Source organism: Anomaloglossus baeobatrachus, chromosome 12, assembly GCF_048569485.1.
Source record: "Anomaloglossus baeobatrachus isolate aAnoBae1 chromosome 12, aAnoBae1.hap1, whole genome shotgun sequence".
NCBI lineage: Eukaryota > Metazoa > Chordata > Amphibia > Anura > Aromobatidae > Anomaloglossus > Anomaloglossus baeobatrachus.
In genome coordinates, this window is record NC_134364.1 from 70,048,440 (window position 1) to 70,067,658 (window position 19,219).

Sequence of the window (19,219 nt, forward strand, 5' to 3'; positions counted from 1 at the left end):
TAGAAAGTAAATCCACTATAGGGTTAATGCTGTTTCCCTACAGGCTTAAGGAAGGGTTAAAAGGAAACAGGAACGAGGGCAGGTGTGCCGGGTGTGGGGGAAGTGACCAGAACTTCCTGAGCCCTCTGCTGGAGAGGCACATGTATTTTGTTATGGACTTTTTGTTTGGACATTAAAACCGTGTGCTGTGAACCTTGATGCCTGGATCCCGGGTCTTCTGCTGCGCAGCCGACCGCGCTACCTCACAACGCCAATGCAGCTAACACCACAGCTGCAATTGTCACAACGCCTCAGCTGCTTACAGAGACTAGCTCCTTCCGAAGTGGACATCTTAGATATGAGAATCTATCACCGGCATCAGATGTTAAGACACATGACTATTTATAGCCGAGGGAAGTGGTCAGAAAAGAGCTGCACCTGAAGGGGAGAGGCCAGAAAAGACCTGCACCTAAGATTAAGGCTACAAAGAACAGCCAGATAGGAAAGAGTCCCTAACTGCTACAGCACCAAAGGAAAGCAAATACATTTAACAATAAGCTGCAAACCTGCGAACCATAAGGCGTTGTGACCTCCTGGTCCAAGACTTGCCATTGGGAATAAGGGAACCTCCAGTGAGCACCACAACAATCGGGGTACACTGGGAACATGATACAGCTGAGGGCCCTGGCACTAGGGAGAGAAGAGTGGGATCACCTCCTACACTCATCTGAGGCTGATCCCTGTATTCCATAGTGTCTCTATATGGGTCCTTCCCCCACGTGCCTAGCCCCTCACTGAACTCACCCTGGCTAGTGAGAAGGCGAGCAAGAGCACTAGTCTCACAACTGCAATAACACAAGGGGAGAAAGACAGACGGGGAAATAGACACAAAAGGAACTCCAATGCAGCTAACGCCACAGCTGCTATTATTACGATAGCTTAGATATCGGAATCTATAACCTAACCGGCATCAGATGTGACTATTTATAATGAAGGGCAGTGGTCACATAGAGCTGCACTTGAGATTAACCCCTTTACGACCAAGGACGTAACTGTACGTCCCTAGTCACCTACCTCCTGTTACTGTGGGCTTTAGTGGTGAGCTCACAGTAATGCCCGCACATGTCTGCAGTATTGTTGCACTATATGGCAGCACACATCCTTATGGTTCCATAATAGGGAACTAAACTATGCACCTCATACATAGGATACTAAATAACTACATTATCTTGTCTGATGTATAGAAAATAACGCTCCATTCTCCACATTCATCCTAATTGCAGTATGGTTGCACTATATGGCAGCACAAACATCCTTATGGTTCCATAATAGGGAACTAAAGTGTACACATCATACATAGGATACTAAATACCTACATTATCTTGTCTGATGTATAAAAAAATAACTCTCCATTCTCCATATTGTACTTTACAACTGTAATGCTATATGGCGGTATTACGTAACATTAACGGGCCCCTAAAACGATCAAAATAATTTGAAACGTCTCCAACCCTCGTCATTTCATCATCCTAAAAGTAGTTGCCATTGAAAGGAGACAGAAGATAAAAATGCACCAAGAACCGGACACAATGACGCCGGAACGATTGGCGAGATGGCGGCATTAACACCGTAGGCAGCGCATAATTTATACAATTGATAGGCGACGTATAGAGAATTATTCCGAATCCATGGATCTAGTTCATATTTAAATTCCGACTTTGCCCCAAAGCTTTTTATTTTTTATTTTATTTTTTATTTTTTTTTTTCCTTCCTTCCTGGAATGGCTTCAATTCACCAAATCGTTCTTTGCCGGAGAAATAAGAAGAGGAGAAAAATAAAGCTATTCAGACATAAATAGTGTAATTACACAGCTTCCTGCTTCCAAACATTTCTTGCAGGTGTTATTGTCTGATACAGTAATAGAAGGAATTCATGTCGGAGAATTTAAATGTGATGCATGTCGTCTTTTGTGAGGATGAGCCGTCGCTCCTCAGGAGGTTTACGATGAAGTATGTTCAGGTGACAATGGGCTGCGATTCTGCGGCCCCTCGTGCGCCGCCGATACATGGATGATGCTCCATACGTGACATGAGAGTCTGCGGCGCCCTCCTCCACTCGGGTCGCCAACGTCTTGTAAGAATCAGAGGTTCTTGTTAGACTTAATGAAGAGACAGTCAGGAAATGCCGAGGATTTATGGAAATGATGTTTGGATTACACAGAGACGAGCGGCACTTCCAGGGCACTGCTTATCTCTGTATCTAGAAGCAGCCTGCCGCAGAGTGGGGTTTCAGGAACTTTCTTCTGCTGTGTCCACCGCCATCGAGTGGTGCATCACACCTCGGCTGCTGCAGAACCTCATAATACACACCTCGGCTGCTGCAGAACCTCATTATACACAACTCAGCTGCTGCAGAACCTCATTATACACACCTCAGCTGCTGCAGAACCTCATTATACACACCTCGGCTGCTGCAGAACCTCATTATACACAACTCAGCTACTGCAGAACCTCATAATACACAACTCAGCTGCTGCAGAACCTCATTATACACACCTCGGCTGCTGCAGAACCTCATTATACACAACTCAGCTACTGCAGAACCTCATAATACACAACTCAGCTGCTGCAGAACCTCATTATACACACCTCAGCTGCTGCAGAACCTCATTATACACACCTCAGCTGCTGCAGAACCTCATAATACACAACTCAGCTGCTGCAGAACCTCATTATACACACCTCGGCTGCTGCAGAACCTCATAATACACACCTCGGCTGCTGCAGAACCTCATTATACACAACTCAGCTGCTGCAGAACCTCATAATACACAACTCAGCTGCTGCAGAACCTCATTATACACACCTCGGCTGCTGCAGAACCTCATAATACACACCTCGGCTGCTACAGAACCTTATAATACACAACTCAGCTGCTGCAGAACCTCATTATACACACCTCAGCTACTGCAGAACCCCATAATACACAACTCAGCTGCTGCAGAACCTCATAATACACAACTCAGCTGCTGCAGAACCTCATTATACACACCTCAGCTGCTGCAGAACCTCATTATACACAACTCAGCTACTGCAGAACCTCATAATACACAACTCAGCTGCTGCAGAACCTCATTATACACACCTCAGCTGCTGCAGAACCTCATTATACACACCTCAGCTGCTGCAGAACCTCATTATACACACCTCAGCTGCTGCAGAGCCTTATAATACACAACTCAGCTGCTACAGAACGTTATAATACACAACTCAGCTGCTGCAGAACCTCATAATACACAGCTCAGCTGCTGCAGAACCTCATTATATACACCTCAGCTACTGCAGAACCCCATAATACACACCTCAGCTGCTGCAGAACCTCATAATACACAACTCAGCTACTGCAGAACCTCATTATACACACCTCAGCTACTGCAGAACCTCATAATACACACCTCAGCTACTGCAGAACCTCATAATACACACCTCAGCTACTGCAGAACCTCATAATACACACCTCAGCTACTGCAGAATCTCAAAATACACAACTCAGCTGCTGCAGAACGTTATAATACACACCTCAGCTACTGCAGAACCTCATTATACACACCTAAGCTACTGCAGAACCTCATAATACACACCTCAGCTACTGCAGAACCTCATTATACACACCTCAGCTGCTGCAGAGCCTTATAATACACACCTCAGCTACTGCAGAATCTCAAAATACACAACTCAGCTGCTGCAGAACGTTATAATACACACCTCAGCTACTGCAGAACCTCATAATACACACCTCAGCTACTGCAGAACCTCATAATACACACCTCAGCTACTGCAGAACCTCATAATACACACCTCAGCTGCTGCAGAACCTTATAATACACAACTCAGCTACTGCAGAACCTCATAATACACACCTCAGCTGCTGCAGAATCTCAAAATACACACCTCAGCTGCTGCAGAACGTTATAATACACACCTCAGCTGCTGCAGAACCTCATAATACACACCTCAGCTACTGCAGAACCTCATTATACACACCTCAGCTGCTGCAGAACCTCATAATACAGAACTCAGCTGCTGCAGAACCCCATAATACACAACTCAGCTGCTGCAGAACGTTATAATACACACAGCGGCTGCAGAACCTCATTATACACACCTCAGCTGCTGCAGAGCCTTATAATACACAACTCAGCTGCTACAGAACGTTATAATACACATCTCAGCTGCTGCAGAACCTCATTATACACACCTCAGCTGCTGCAGAACCTCATAATACACACCTCAGCTGCTGCAGAACCTCAAAATACACAACTCAGCTGCTGCAGAAACTTATAATACACAACTCAGCTACTGCAGAACCTTATAATACACAACTCAGTTGCTGCAGAACCTCATAATACACACCTCAGCTACTGCAGAACCTCATAATACACAACTCAGCTGCTGCAGAACCTCATTATACACACCTCAGCTGCTGCAGAGCCTTATAATACACAACTCAGCTGCTACAGAACGTTATAATACACAACTCAGCTGCTGCAGAACCTCATAATACACAGCTCAGCTGCTGCAGAACCTCATTATATACACCTCAGCTACTGCAGAACCCCATAATACACAACTCAGCTGCTGCAGAACCTCATAATACACAACTCAGCTACTGCAGAACCTCATTATACACACCTCAGCTACTGCAGAACCTCATAATACACACCTCAGCTACTGCAGAACCTCATAATACACACCTCAGCTACTGCAGAACCTCATAATACACACCTCAGCTGCTGCAGAACCTCATAATACACACCTCAGCTACTGCAGAACCTCATTATACACACCTCAGCTGCTGCAGAACCTCATAATACAGAACTCAGCTGCTGCAGAACCCCATAATACACAACTCAGCTGCTGCAGAACGTTATAATACACACAGCGGCTGCAGAACCTCATTATACACACCTCAGCTGCTGCAGAGCCTTATAATACACAACTCAGCTGCTACAGAACGTTATAATACACATCTCAGCTGCTGCAGAACCTCATTATACACACCTCAGCTGCTGCAGAACCTCATAATACACACCTCAGCTGCTGCAGAACCTCAAAATACACAACTCAGCTGCTGCAGAAACTTATAATACACAACTCAGCTACTGCAGAACCTCATAATACACACCTCAGCTACTGCAGAACCTCATAATACACACCTCAGCTACTGCAGAACCTCATAATACACACCTCAGCTACTGCAGAATCTCAAAATACACAACTCAGCTGCTGCAGAACGTTATAATACACACCTCAGCTACTGCAGAACCTCATTATACACACCTAAGCTACTGCAGAACCTCATAATACACACCTCAGCTACTGCAGAACCTCATTATACACACCTCAGCTGCTGCAGAGCCTTATAATACACACCTCAGCTACTGCAGAATCTCAAAATACACAACTCAGCTGCTGCAGAACGTTATAATACACACCTCAGCTACTGCAGAACCTCATAATACACACCTCAGCTACTGCAGAACCTCATAATACACACCTCAGCTACTGCAGAACCTCATAATACACACCTCAGCTGCTGCAGAACCTTATAATACACAACTCAGCTACTGCAGAACCTCATAATACACACCTCAGCTGCTGCAGAATCTCAAAATACACACCTCAGCTGCTGCAGAACGTTATAATACACACCTCAGCTGCTGCAGAACCTCATAATACACACCTCAGCTACTGCAGAACCTCATTATACACACCTCAGCTGCTGCAGAACCTCATAATACAGAACTCAGCTGCTGCAGAACCCCATAATACACAACTCAGCTGCTGCAGAACGTTATAATACACACAGCGGCTGCAGAACCTCATTATACACACCTCAGCTGCTGCAGAGCCTTATAATACACAACTCAGCTGCTACAGAACGTTATAATACACATCTCAGCTGCTGCAGAACCTCATTATACACACCTCAGCTGCTGCAGAACCTCATAATACACACCTCAGCTGCTGCAGAACCTCAAAATACACAACTCAGCTGCTGCAGAAACTTATAATACACAACTCAGCTACTGCAGAACCTTATAATACACAACTCAGCTGCTGCAGAACCTCATAATACACACCTCAGCTACTGCAGAACCTCATAATACACAACTCAGCTGCTGCAGAACCTCATTATACACACCTCAGCTGCTGCAGAGCCTTATAATACACAACTCAGCTGCTACAGAACGTTATAATACACAACTCAGCTGCTGCAGAACCTCATAATACACAGCTCAGCTGCTGCAGAACCTCATTATATACACCTCAGCTACTGCAGAACCCCATAATACACAACTCAGCTGCTGCAGAACCTCATAATACACAACTCAGCTACTGCAGAACCTCATTATACACACCTCAGCTACTGCAGAACCTCATAATACACACCTCAGCTACTGCAGAACCTCATAATACACACCTCAGCTACTGCAGAACCTCATAATACACACCTCAGCTGCTGCAGAACCTCATAATACACACCTCAGCTACTGCAGAACCTCATTATACACACCTCAGCTGCTGCAGAACCTCATAATACAGAACTCAGCTGCTGCAGAACCCCATAATACACAACTCAGCTGCTGCAGAACGTTATAATACACACAGCGGCTGCAGAACCTCATTATACACACCTCAGCTGCTGCAGAGCCTTATAATACACAACTCAGCTGCTACAGAACGTTATAATACACATCTCAGCTGCTGCAGAACCTCATTATACACACCTCAGCTGCTGCAGAACCTCATAATACACACCTCAGCTGCTGCAGAACCTCAAAATACACAACTCAGCTGCTGCAGAAACTTATAATACACAACTCAGCTACTGCAGAACCTCATAATACACAACTCAGCTGCTGCAGAACCTCATTATACATACCTCAGCTGCTGCAGAACCTCATTATACACACCTCAGCTGCTGCAGAACCTCATTATACACACCTCAGCTGCTGCAGAGCCTTATAATACACAACTCAGCTGCTACAGAACGTTATAATACACAACTCAGCTGCTGCAGAACCTCATAATACACAGCTCAGCTGCTGCAGAACCTCATTATATACACATCAGCTACTGCAGAACCCCATAATACACAACTCAGCTGCTGCAGAACCTCATAATACACAACTCAGCTACTGCAGAACCTCATTATACACACCTCAGCTACTGCAGAACCTCATAATACACACCTCAGCTACTGCAGAACCTCATAATACACACCTCAGCTACTGCAGAACCTCATAATACACACCTCAGCTACTGCAGAATCTCAAAATACACAACTCAGCTGCTGCAGAACGTTATAATACACACCTCAGCTACTGCAGAACCTCATTATACACACCTCAGCTACTGCAGAACCTCATTATACACACCTCAGCTGCTGCAGAGCCTTATAATACACACCTCAGCTACTGCAGAATCTCAAAATACACAACTCAGCTGCTGCAGAACGTTATAATACACACCTCAGCTACTGCAGAACCTCATAATACACACCTCAGCTACTGCAGAACCTCATAATACACACCTCAGCTACTGCAGAACCTCATAATACACACCTCAGCTGCTGCAGAACCTTATAATACACAACTCAGCTACTGCAGAACCTCATAATACACACCTCAGCTGCTGCAGAATCTCAAAATACACACCTCAGCTGCTGCAGAACGTTATAATACACACCTCAGCTGCTGCAGAACCTCATAATACACACCTCAGCTACTGCAGAACCTCATTATACACACCTCAGCTGCTGCAGAACCTCATAATACAGAACTCAGCTGCTGCAGAACCCCATAATACACAACTCAGCTGCTGCAGAACGTTATAATACACACCGGCTGCAGAACCTCATTATACACACCTCAGCTGCTGCAGAGCCTTATAATACACAACTCAGCTGCTACAGAACGTTATAATACACATCTCAGCTGCTGCAGAACCTCATTATACACACCTCAGCTGCTGCAGAACCTCATAATACACACCTCAGCTGCTGCAGAACCTCAAAATACACAACTCAGCTGCTGCAGAAACTTATAATACACAACTCAGCTGCTGCAGAACCTCATAATACACAACTCAGCTACTGCAGAACCTTATAATACACAACTCAGCTGCTGCAGAACCTCATAATACACACCTCAGCTACTGCAGAACCTCATAATACACAACTCAGCTGCTGCAGAACGTTATAATACACACCTCAGCTGCTGCAGAACCTCATAATACACACCTCAGCTGCTGCAGAACCTCATAATACACAATTCAGCTGCTGCAGAAACTTATAATACACAACTTAGCTGCTGCAGAACCTCATAATACACACCTCAGCTGCTGCAAAACCTCATAATACACAACTCAGCTGCTGCAGAACGTTATAATACACACCTCAGCTGCTGCAGAACCTCATAGTACACACCTCAGCTGCTGCAGAACCTCATAATACACACCTCAGCTGCTGCAGAACCTCAAAATACATACCTCAGCTGCTGCAGAACCTTATAATACACCTCAGCTGCTGCAGAACCTCATAATACAGACCTCAGCTGCTGCAGAACCTCATAATACACAACTCAGCTGCTGCAGAACCTCATAATACACACCTCAGCTGCTACAGAACCTTATAATACACAACTCAGCTGCTACAGAACCTTATAATACACAACTCAGCTGCTGCAGAACCTCATAATACACAACTCAGCTGCTGCAGAACCTCATAATACACACCTCAGCTACTGCAGAACCCCATAATACACAACTCAGCTGCTGCAGAACCTCATAATACACAACTCAGCTGCTGCAGAACGTTATAATACACACCTCAGCTGCTGCAGAACCTCATAATACACACCTTAGCTACTGCAGAACCTCATTATACACACCTCAGCTGCTGCAGAACCTCATAATACAGAACTCAGCTGCTGCAGAACCCCATAATACACAACTCAGCTGCTGCAGAACGTTATAATACACACAGCGGCTGCAGAACCTCATTATACACACCTCAGCTGCTGCAGAGCCTTATAATACACAACTCAGCTGCTACAGAACGTTATAATACACATCTCAGCTGCTGCAGAACCTCATTATACACACCTCAGCTGCTGCAGAACCTCATAATACACACCTCAGCTGCTGCAGAACCTCAAAATACACAACTCAGCTGCTGCAGAAACTTATAATACACAACTCAGCTACTGCAGAACCTTATAATACACAACTCAGCTGCTGCAGAACCTCATAATACACACCTCAGCTACTGCAGAACCTCATAATACACAACTCAGCTGCTGCAGAACGTTATAATACACACCTCAGCTGCTGCAGAACCTCATAATACACAATTCAGCTGCTGCAGAAACTTATAATACACAACTTAGCTGCTGCAGAACCTCATAATACACAACTCAGCTGCTGCAGAACGTTATAATACACACCTCAGCTGCTGCAGAACCTCATAATACACACCTCAGCTGCTGCAGAACCTCATAATACATACCTCAGCTGCTGCAGAACCTTATAATACACCTCAGCTGCTGCAGAACCTCATAATACAGACCTCAGCTGCTGCAGAACCTCATAATACACAACTCAGCTGCTGCAGAAACTTATAATACACAACTCAGCTGCTGCAGAACCTCATAATACACAACTCAGCTACTGCAGAACCTTATAGTACACACCTCAGCTGCTGCAGAACCTCATAATACACAACTCAGCGCCTGCAGAATCTTATAATACACCTCATTATACACAACTCAGCTGCTGCAGAACCTCATATTACACAACTCAGCTGCTGCAGAACCTCTTAATACACAACTTAGCTGCTACAGTACCTCAAAATACAACGTTATAATACACAACTCAGCTGCTACAGAACATTATAATACACACCTCAGCTGCTGCAGAACCTCATAATAGACACTTCAGTTTCTGTAAAACCTCATAATACACAACTCAGCTGCTCCAGAACCTTATAATACACAACTCAGCTGCTGCAGAACCTCATAATACACTCAGCTGCTGCAGAACCTCATTATAGACACCTTAGCTGCTTAAGAACTTCATAATCCACGCCTCAGCTGCTGCAGAACCTCATATTACTCGCCTCATCTACTTAAGAACCTCATAATGCACACCTCAGCTGCTGCAGAACCTCATTATAAACCTCAGCTGCTGCAGAACCTTAAAATACACAACTCAGCTACTTCAGAACCTCAGAATACACAACTCAGCTACTGTAGAACCTCATAATACACAACTCAGCTGCTGCAGAACCTCATTATACACACCTCAGCTGCTGCAGAACCTCATAATACACAACTCAGCTGCTGCAGAACGTTATAATACACACCTCAGCTGCTGCAGAACGTTATAATACACAACTCAGCTGCTGCAGAACCTCATAATGCACAACTCAGCTGCTGCAGAACGTTATAATACACACCTCAGCTACTGCAGAACCTCATAATACACACCTCAGCTGCTGCAGAACCTCATAATACACAACTCAGCTGCTGCAGAACGTTATAATACACACCTCAGCTGCTGCAGAACCTCATAATACACACCTCAGCTGCTGCAGAACCTCATAATACACACCTCAGCTACTGCAGAACCTCATAATACACAACTCAGCTGCTGCAGAACGTTATAATACACACCTCAGCTGCTGCAGAACGTTATAATACACAACTCAGCTGCTGCAGAACCTCATAATACACACCTCAGCTGCTGCAGAACCTCATAATACACAACTCAGCTGCTGCAGAACGTTATAATACACACCTCAGCTGCTGCAGAACGTTATAATACACAACTCAGCTGCTGCAGAACCTCATAATGCACAACTCAGCTGCTGCAGAACGTTATAATACACACCTCAGCTGCTGCAGAACCTCATAATACACACCTCAGCTGCTGCAGAACCTCATAATACACAACTCAGCTGCTGCAGAACGTTATAATACACACCTCAGCTGCTGCAGAACCTCATAGTACACACCTCAGCTGCTGCAGAACCTCATAATACACACCTCAGCTGCTGCAGAACCTCATAATACATACCTCAGCTGCTGCAGAACCTTATAATACACCTCAGCTGCTGCAGAACCTCATAATACAGACCTCAGCTGCTGCAGAACCTCATAATACACACCTCAGCTGCTGCAGAACCTCATAATACACAACTCAGCTGCTGCAGAAACTTATAATACACAACTCAGCTGCTGCAGAACCTCATAATACACAACTCAGCTGCTGCAGAACCTTATAGTACACACCTCAGCTGCTGCAGAACCTCATAATACACAACTCAGCGCCTGCAGGATCTTATAATACACCTCATTATACACAACTCAGCTGCTGCAGAACCTCATAATACACAACTCAGCTGCTACAGAACATTATAATACACACCTCAGCTGCTGCAGAACCTCATAATAGACACTTCAGTTTCTGTAAAACCTCATAATACACAACTCAGCTGCTGCAGAACCTTATAATACACAACTCAGCTGCTGCAGAACCTCATAATACACTCAGCTGCTGCAGAACCTCATTATAGACACCTTAGCTGCTTAAGAACTTCATAATCCACGCCTCAGCTGCTGCAGAACCTCATATTCCTCGCCTCATCTGCTTAAGAACCTCATAATGCACACCTCAGCTGCTGCAGAACCTCATATTATAAACCTCAGCTGCTGCAGAACCTTAAAATACACAACTCAGCTACTTCAGAACCTCAGAATACACACCTCAACTGCTGCAGAACGTTATAATACACACCTCAGCTGTTGCAGAACCTCATAATATGCAACTCAGCTGCTGCAGAACCTCATAATACACAACTCAGCTGCAACTCAGCTGCTGCAGAACCTCTTAATGCACATCTGAGCTGCTGCAGAACGTTATAATACACAACTCAGCTGCTGCAGAACCTCATAATATACAACTCAGCTGTTGCAGAACCTAATAATACACAACTCAGCTGCTGCAGAACCTCATATTACACAACTCAGCTGCTGCAGAACCTCATATTACGCAACTCAGCTGCTGCAGAACCTCATAATACACAACTCAGCTGCTGCAGAACCTCATATTACACAACTCATGTGCTGCAGAACCTCATAATACACAACTCAGCTGCTGCAGAACCTCATATTACGCAACTCAGCTACTGCAGAACCTCTTAATGCACATCTCAGCTGCTGCCGAACTTTATAATACACAACTCAGCTGCTGCTCCAGAACCTCATAATAGACACTTCAGTTGCTGCAGAACCTCATAAGACCCACCTGAGCTGCTGCAGAACCTCAAAATTCACATGTTAGCTGCTGCAGAACATCATAATACACCTCAGTTTCTGAACAATCTTATAACATGCACCTTAGCTGCTGCAGATCCTCATAACACACACCTCAGCTGCTACAGTGCATGATAATACACATCTAAGCTGCTGCAGAACTTCATAAGACACCTCAGCTGCTGCAGCTCCTCACATTACAAACCTCAGCTGCTGCAGAACCTCTTCACACAGCACACATACCTCAGTCACCGCAGTATATAATGATACACATCTGAGCTGCTGCAGAACATCATAATACACACCTCATCTGCTTAAGAACCTCATAATACATACCTGAGCTGCTGCAGAGCCTCATATTACACTCCTCAGCTGCTGCAGAACCTCATTATATTCACCTTAGCTGCTTATAAACTTTATAATGTACACTTCAGCTGCTGCAGAACCTCATAATACATACCTCATCTGCCTAAGAACCTCATAATGTACACCTCAGCTGCTGCAGGACCTCATAATACATACCTCATCTGCTTAAGAACCTCATAATGCACACCTCAGCTGCTGCAGAACCTCATAATGTACACCTCAGCTGCTGCAGGACCTCATAATACATACCTCATCTGCTTAAGAACCTCATAATGCACACCTCAGCTGCTGCAGAACCTCATAATACATACCTCATCTGCTTAAGAACCTCATAATGCACACCTCAGCTGCTGCAGGACCTCGTATTACAAACCTCAGCTGCTGCAGAACCTCATAACACAAACCTTAGATGCTGCAGAATATAATATACCTCAGCTGCTGCAGAACCTCATAAGATGCACCTCCGCTAAAATCTGATACTTTCTGACTGAGCAAACCACAAATTGTTAAGCTGAAAAAGAACTTTTATTTGCGTCTGATTTTGCTGTTTTCCGCCCTTTGCCCCTGCGGGGTCCGTCCTTCCATGGCGTCGCCTCGCTCCATGTCTGCCGTGAGGTTTGTCGCGTTCCTATGTGACACTTGCAGCTGCACCCATCACAGAATTCTCTCCCCTTCTCCATGCTAAAATATTTAAAGCAGAATGTCAGGCAGCCGCGGCGCTCCCCTTCTTCTCCGCCGCCGTCCTCCCGTTTGCAGCGGTGTACATGTGCCCTACATTTCTGACCTCTTTCCCTAATGATGCAGATTGGGAAGCTCGTAACTCCTCCGCCACGGCTTCATGTGCACTTGTATTACTTTGCTGGGAAAACTTCAATGGAGTCGGTGTCAGTCACCGGATAGGGGTGAGATGGGAACCTGTCCTTTAAGGGTTATTTCAATCTCATCCTTATTTGATAGAATAACATTTACGTTAGCGAATGGAGCCCGGATCCCGGCTTCAAGGAGGACAATCCTTTACGCTGTCACTATAGCACAACATTCATCATCAGAACACAGGGACTTTTTTTAGGATTTGACTGCACAGGATCATCCCCTCTGACATTAATGAGGCATTACTATTCTGCGCACCTCCAGCTCCGGAGCTCGGGGAACTGCCAGTTAATTACAGATTTGTGGCACTTTATATGATGCATTTCAGGTTCCCGAGACCCAGGACTCTGCATGTATGACCTTCCGAGCGGCTCGTACACCGAGGTACATTGTATCATTCCACTCACCCACTTTGCTATGTTTTATTTAATGAAACGAACCAGATGTTCTCATGTCCAGGGCCAAAGACAGCGGCGAGGATAGCATGCGGTGTTCTCTGTACTGTCTGCAGTGAGAATGAAGCAACTCTACGTATGGATATTCCTACTGGAACTTTGTCTATAGAAATTTGTGATGTATCGTCTATATCTATCTACAAATAACAGCTGTCATGCTTAAAAAACAGTCCTGTGGTGTCCGGCTGTAGAAGGTCGCAGTGTTTGGCTACACAAGCTGCTCCCTGACTTTCCCTTTTTCCCTGCTTGGGGTTTATCCCTTTCTCTTTAGGACCCTGCAGATTTCTTCACCTTTTCAGCTGTTAATCTTCAGCACTTCCCTTGGTGTCTTATAATACCCTCATTTCCACTTTTTGCTGGTGATAGGTATAACTGCTTCCTCACATTCTTTTCTTCTCTGTTTGGGGTTAATCCCTTTCCTTTCCCTTTAGGATCCTGCAGATTTCTTCACCTCTTCAGCTGTTAATCTTCAGCACTTCCCTTGGTGTCCTATAATACCCTCATTTCCACTTACTTTTTGCTGGTGATATGTCTAACTGCTTCCTGACATTCTTTTCTTCTCTGCTTGGGGTTAATATCTTTCCCTTTAGGACCCTGCTGGTTTCCTCACCTTTCAGCTGTTAATCATCAGCACTTCCCTTGGTGTCCTTAAATACTCTCATTCCCTTTTGGTTTTTGCTGGTGATAGAGTTAAAAACCTATACAGGCTTTGGTTGCAAGCAGTCGGCTTGTGTCCATCTGAAGAAACATTGTTGTTCATTGCTGTACCTCTGCCTGAGTCATCCTGTTAATCTCTTTCTCTTTAGGACCCTGCAGATATCCTCACCTTTCAGCTGTTAATCATCAGCACTTACCTTGGTGTCCTTAAATACCCACATTCCCCCTTGGTCTTTGCTGGTGATAGAGTTAAAAACCTATAAAGGCCTTGGATGCAAGTAGTCTGCTTATATCCATCTGAAGAAACATTGTTGTTCATTGTTGTACCTCTGTCTGAGTCATCATGGAGATACGTTATTTATCTGCTTTCCCCTCTGTCTTCTTTGGAATTTAGTGGGGTTGACTATGCGTTCATCCCATCAATTCCTTACTTAGGGCTCAGTTTTAGGGTCAGTCAGTGTCAGGTATCCTGCTCGGTGCATAGGTGCAGAACCTACCTGGGATGGTCCGGGGAGCCAGGGCCCAGTGGTAGGCTTGGTCAGAGGTCCCCATCGGCAAATGTTGCAAACAAAAAATGTTTTCCAAAAGACAAATGTTAATTATTTATTTATCATCAAAATGCAAAGTGAATAAACAATCGTGAAATCTAAACCCCATCACCACCCTTTGCCTTTATATTTTTTTCTAGGGACGCTTGTGACTTGCACACAGTTTTGAAGGCACCCGGCAGGGAGGTTGTTCCAAACAATTTGGAGAGCAGACCCCTGATATTCTGTGTATGAGGATTGTGCGGATGTGTGAAGCCCCACAGGTGTTGTATCGGTGCATACCTTCAGGGACTCCACGTAGCTGGTGCTGGTCACAGGTAGGGAATCTTCGGTTTTGATCGTGACGCCACTCTCAGTATTGCGGTCAGTGGGGACCGCCACTGCAGGTTGAGGGTCGCCTGGGGCTGATGGTGTGTGCAGTTAGTTGGAATAGCCTCCTGAGAGTGAGGCAAGCCCCAGGGCCCGGTGTAGGTGCGTAGTACCACAAGGCGCAGAATAACTCCACACAGGCAGAATGTCTTTCAGGGTTTTTACTCACTTCAGGTGGTAGGGTGAGTAACCCGGGCGTAGCTGGGATGAACCAGATGGGAACCAGGTATCCTTCAGGCTGACTTTATGAGGGTGACTACTGACTCGCCTTCCTTAGCCCTTGGTGGTTTGGGGTGACCCCGACTTTGAGTCCCTATGGGGGTCACCCAGGGAAGATGCTGCAGCCTCTCTCCCCCTTTTGTTTGCCGTTTGCTTGTTCCCCGGACCAGGCCACTCCAGCTGCTTGCCTCCTGTGACCTATGGGCCCTCACTGCGGTTACGTGGCTGCGGCTTTTGTGGTGTTGTGGTGTGGGCTTTGAGAGCCCCACACCGGCAGGTTTAGCAGAAGAAAGCTGGATCTATCTTCGCTTCGGGATCTGCCGCCCGGTTGGGCCTGGTGCTCTCTAGCAGTCTCCTTACTTCCCACTCCGTGCTCTCTCTCTAGCTGAAGCTGGCTTTCAGGTAGCACTCCTAGTTGACCGTTCTCCCCCGTCAGTAGCCACTGCGCGGGCGCTGTTAGACAGCATCAACCCCACAGGTCTGCTCCTCACTGAGCCCTCTGGAGTTCTCTTCTAACTGGCTCACTGCTCCTCCTCTCCTGTTCTTGCCTACGCCACCTACCGTAGCAACCAGACTCTCCACCACACCCCTTGAGAGGAGATGGAGGCTTTTGACCCCCTGCCACTATTCCAGTGGAGGTATAGGCTTTGCCCCCTCCTGGGATCCCCAGGGGTCCTCTCAAAGGTACATGTGTGAGACCTGATCACTATGCGCCTGTGTTCCACACCCCTGTCAGCCTTCTGGATTACCTGTATTGTACTGTCCCCAGCATGGGTGCAGTACTCAGTGGTGCCTGACCAGGTCAGGGACGCCACATTCCCCCTTAGTTATCACCAGCACGTCCTCGGGCTGCAAGACAACATTTTAAAATGCATAAAACATTAAAACATGTTAAAACATTTAAAAGCACCAGGTACCATACATCACCACCCTCCACCCACAAGTCCGTTAACCCACCCAAAACCCTCTCACGTTGGCCGCGGCTTCAGCCACTTCTGGCAGGATGTAGAGGCGGCTTACATGGGCTGGTGGTTTCAGGGTATACCTGGCCTGGTGGATCCGCGCCTTCAGCCTCTTCTGGCAGGATGTAGAGGCGGCCTCCACAGTTGGTGCTGACCAGGTACCCTCTTTGTGGTGGTGAGCCAAGGCCCCATAAACAGGCGTGCTCTCTGGTTGCAGGTAAGCCAAGGCCCTATATACGGACGGGCTCCTCCTGGTTGCAGACGAGCCAAGCCTCTAAACAGGCTGACTCTGGTGGCGGTGGTGCCCTCTGGTGTAACTATTTACACTGCGAGAGTTTGTGGCTATAGCCAGTTCATAGCCTTAAGGTTTATGGTTTTTCTCACAATAGTTTTTGTGGGCACATGCTTAAACGTGAACGTTGCAAAACAAAACTTTTCAAAACTTCAACTGGTAACTTCTCTCTGCTCTGGAGACTGTGGTGCAGGGGACAGCGTGGTTCTGTTGCGACGCCTTGTCTTGCGGGCTGGGTTTTGCCGGGCTGTTACTTCAATGCCTGCAGGGCCCCAGGTGAGGTTTCTGGGCTGATCTTCGTCAGCAGACGGTGTCAAGTCCTCCTCATCCCAACGGGAATAGGGTAACATCTCCGGCTCTGAGTATTGCTCCACTGCCGGTGGCTCCGGAGTCAGCTCCTCAGCTTCCTGACCTCCTCTCCCCCTTAGTTCTTCGCTGCACTCTGGTTGTGGCAGCGCTGGGGATGAGTGGTCCTCAGCTGGTCCGGGCGGTGGACTCTCTGGCGCGGCTGCAGGGGTTGCCTGAATCTCCTTGGGGGTGCGCGGAGGGCGCAGGTATTGATCCACCAACCACTGCGGAAACTTGGCCTCCATGTCGGCCTTCAGCTGCCAGTATGTGGAGTTCTCTCCCAGCGTGGGCTTCTTATCAGGGACCTCCGTGGACTGGGGAGCAGTGTCTGCTCTGGCCTTGCAGGCCGGGGTAAATGATGAGGTAATCTCTTCTTGGCGGGCCGCGCCTGGCATGGCGGCGGCCTGGTCTTGGCGGGCCGCGCCTGGCATGGCGGCGGCCTGGTCTTGGCGGGCCGCGCCTGGCATGGCGGCGGCCTGGTCTTGGCGGGCCGCGCCTGGCATGGCGGCGGCCTGGTCTTGGCGGGCCGCGCCTGGCATGGCGGCGGCCTGGATCAGTGTCGCTGTTGCAGGGGGCTCTGTGCAAGCTGGGCTGGACATCGCTGCAGCAGTCTGGGCTTGGCGGGCCGCGCCTGGCGTGGCTGCGGCCTGGTTCAGCACCTCACTTGCGGCGCGGACGAGCGTTGCTGCGGCGGTGGGGTCTCGGCGGGCCGGGCCTAGCAGGGCGGCGGCCTGGGTCAGCGTTACACCTGCGGCGCGGATGAGGGTCGCGGTGGCAGCCGGTTCTTTGCGGGCCGGACTGGGCGTTGCTGCAGGGACCGGGTCTTGGTGGGCCGAGCAGGGCATCGCTGCGGCCGCTGGGGCTTGGAAGGCCGCACCTGGCGTGGCTGCGGCCTGCTTCAGCGTCGCCGCACCGGACGCCTCTTCGGGGACCGCGGGCGTGGCAGCAGGGGTCGGGGCACTTGCGCTGGCCGGGGCATCACTCGACTCACCCACCGGTGGCAGCATCGGGGTCTGCGTCGTCGCCGTCCTGTCTGGCACTCGGCGCGCGGCTCTCCTTTCATAGGCCCGAACCGCCGCGGTCATCTCCAGCATTTCCATTCGTTCTTCCCGGATCTGCTCCACAACCCGGGTCTCCAGTCGGTCGCAGAACTGGGCCAGCTCCCGATACCACCAGGCAGCGGAGCCCGGTTCTGGATTTCTGCGGTCAGACGCCATTTCTTCTGCGCCGTCTTCTGCACGACTCTCCAGCTGTGGACTCGCCGTTGCCTCTAATAGCAAGCTTTTTAGTTTCTGCTCTGCCTCTTTCAGCAGCTCCTCTCCCAGCAGCAGGCTTGTGGCTTCCTTTCCTTCCCGCCGTCTCTGGACGCTTCCACTCTCATAGCTGGCAAGGTCAGAACTCTGCAGGGGATCTCTGGGTAGCCACACCTCTTCGTGGGCGGTAACTTCTTCCAGCGCGGGCTGCTGTTGTTTTTCAGCGCGCTTTTCATGGTGGCAATATGGCGGCGCTTCCAATTTTTCAAGCGGACCGCCTAGGCACATGGTCACCTGTCTGAACAGGTCTAGTCCTTATCCTGTTCGTGACGCCAGATGTGAAGCCCCACAGGTGTTGTATCGGTGCATACCTTCAGGGACTCCACGTAGCTGGTGCTGGTCACAGGTAGGGAATCTTCGGTTTTGATCGTGACGCCACTCTCAGTATTGCGGTCAGTGGGGACCGCCACTGCAGGTTGAGGGTCGCCTGGGGCTGATGGTGTGTGCAGTTAGTTGGAATAGCCT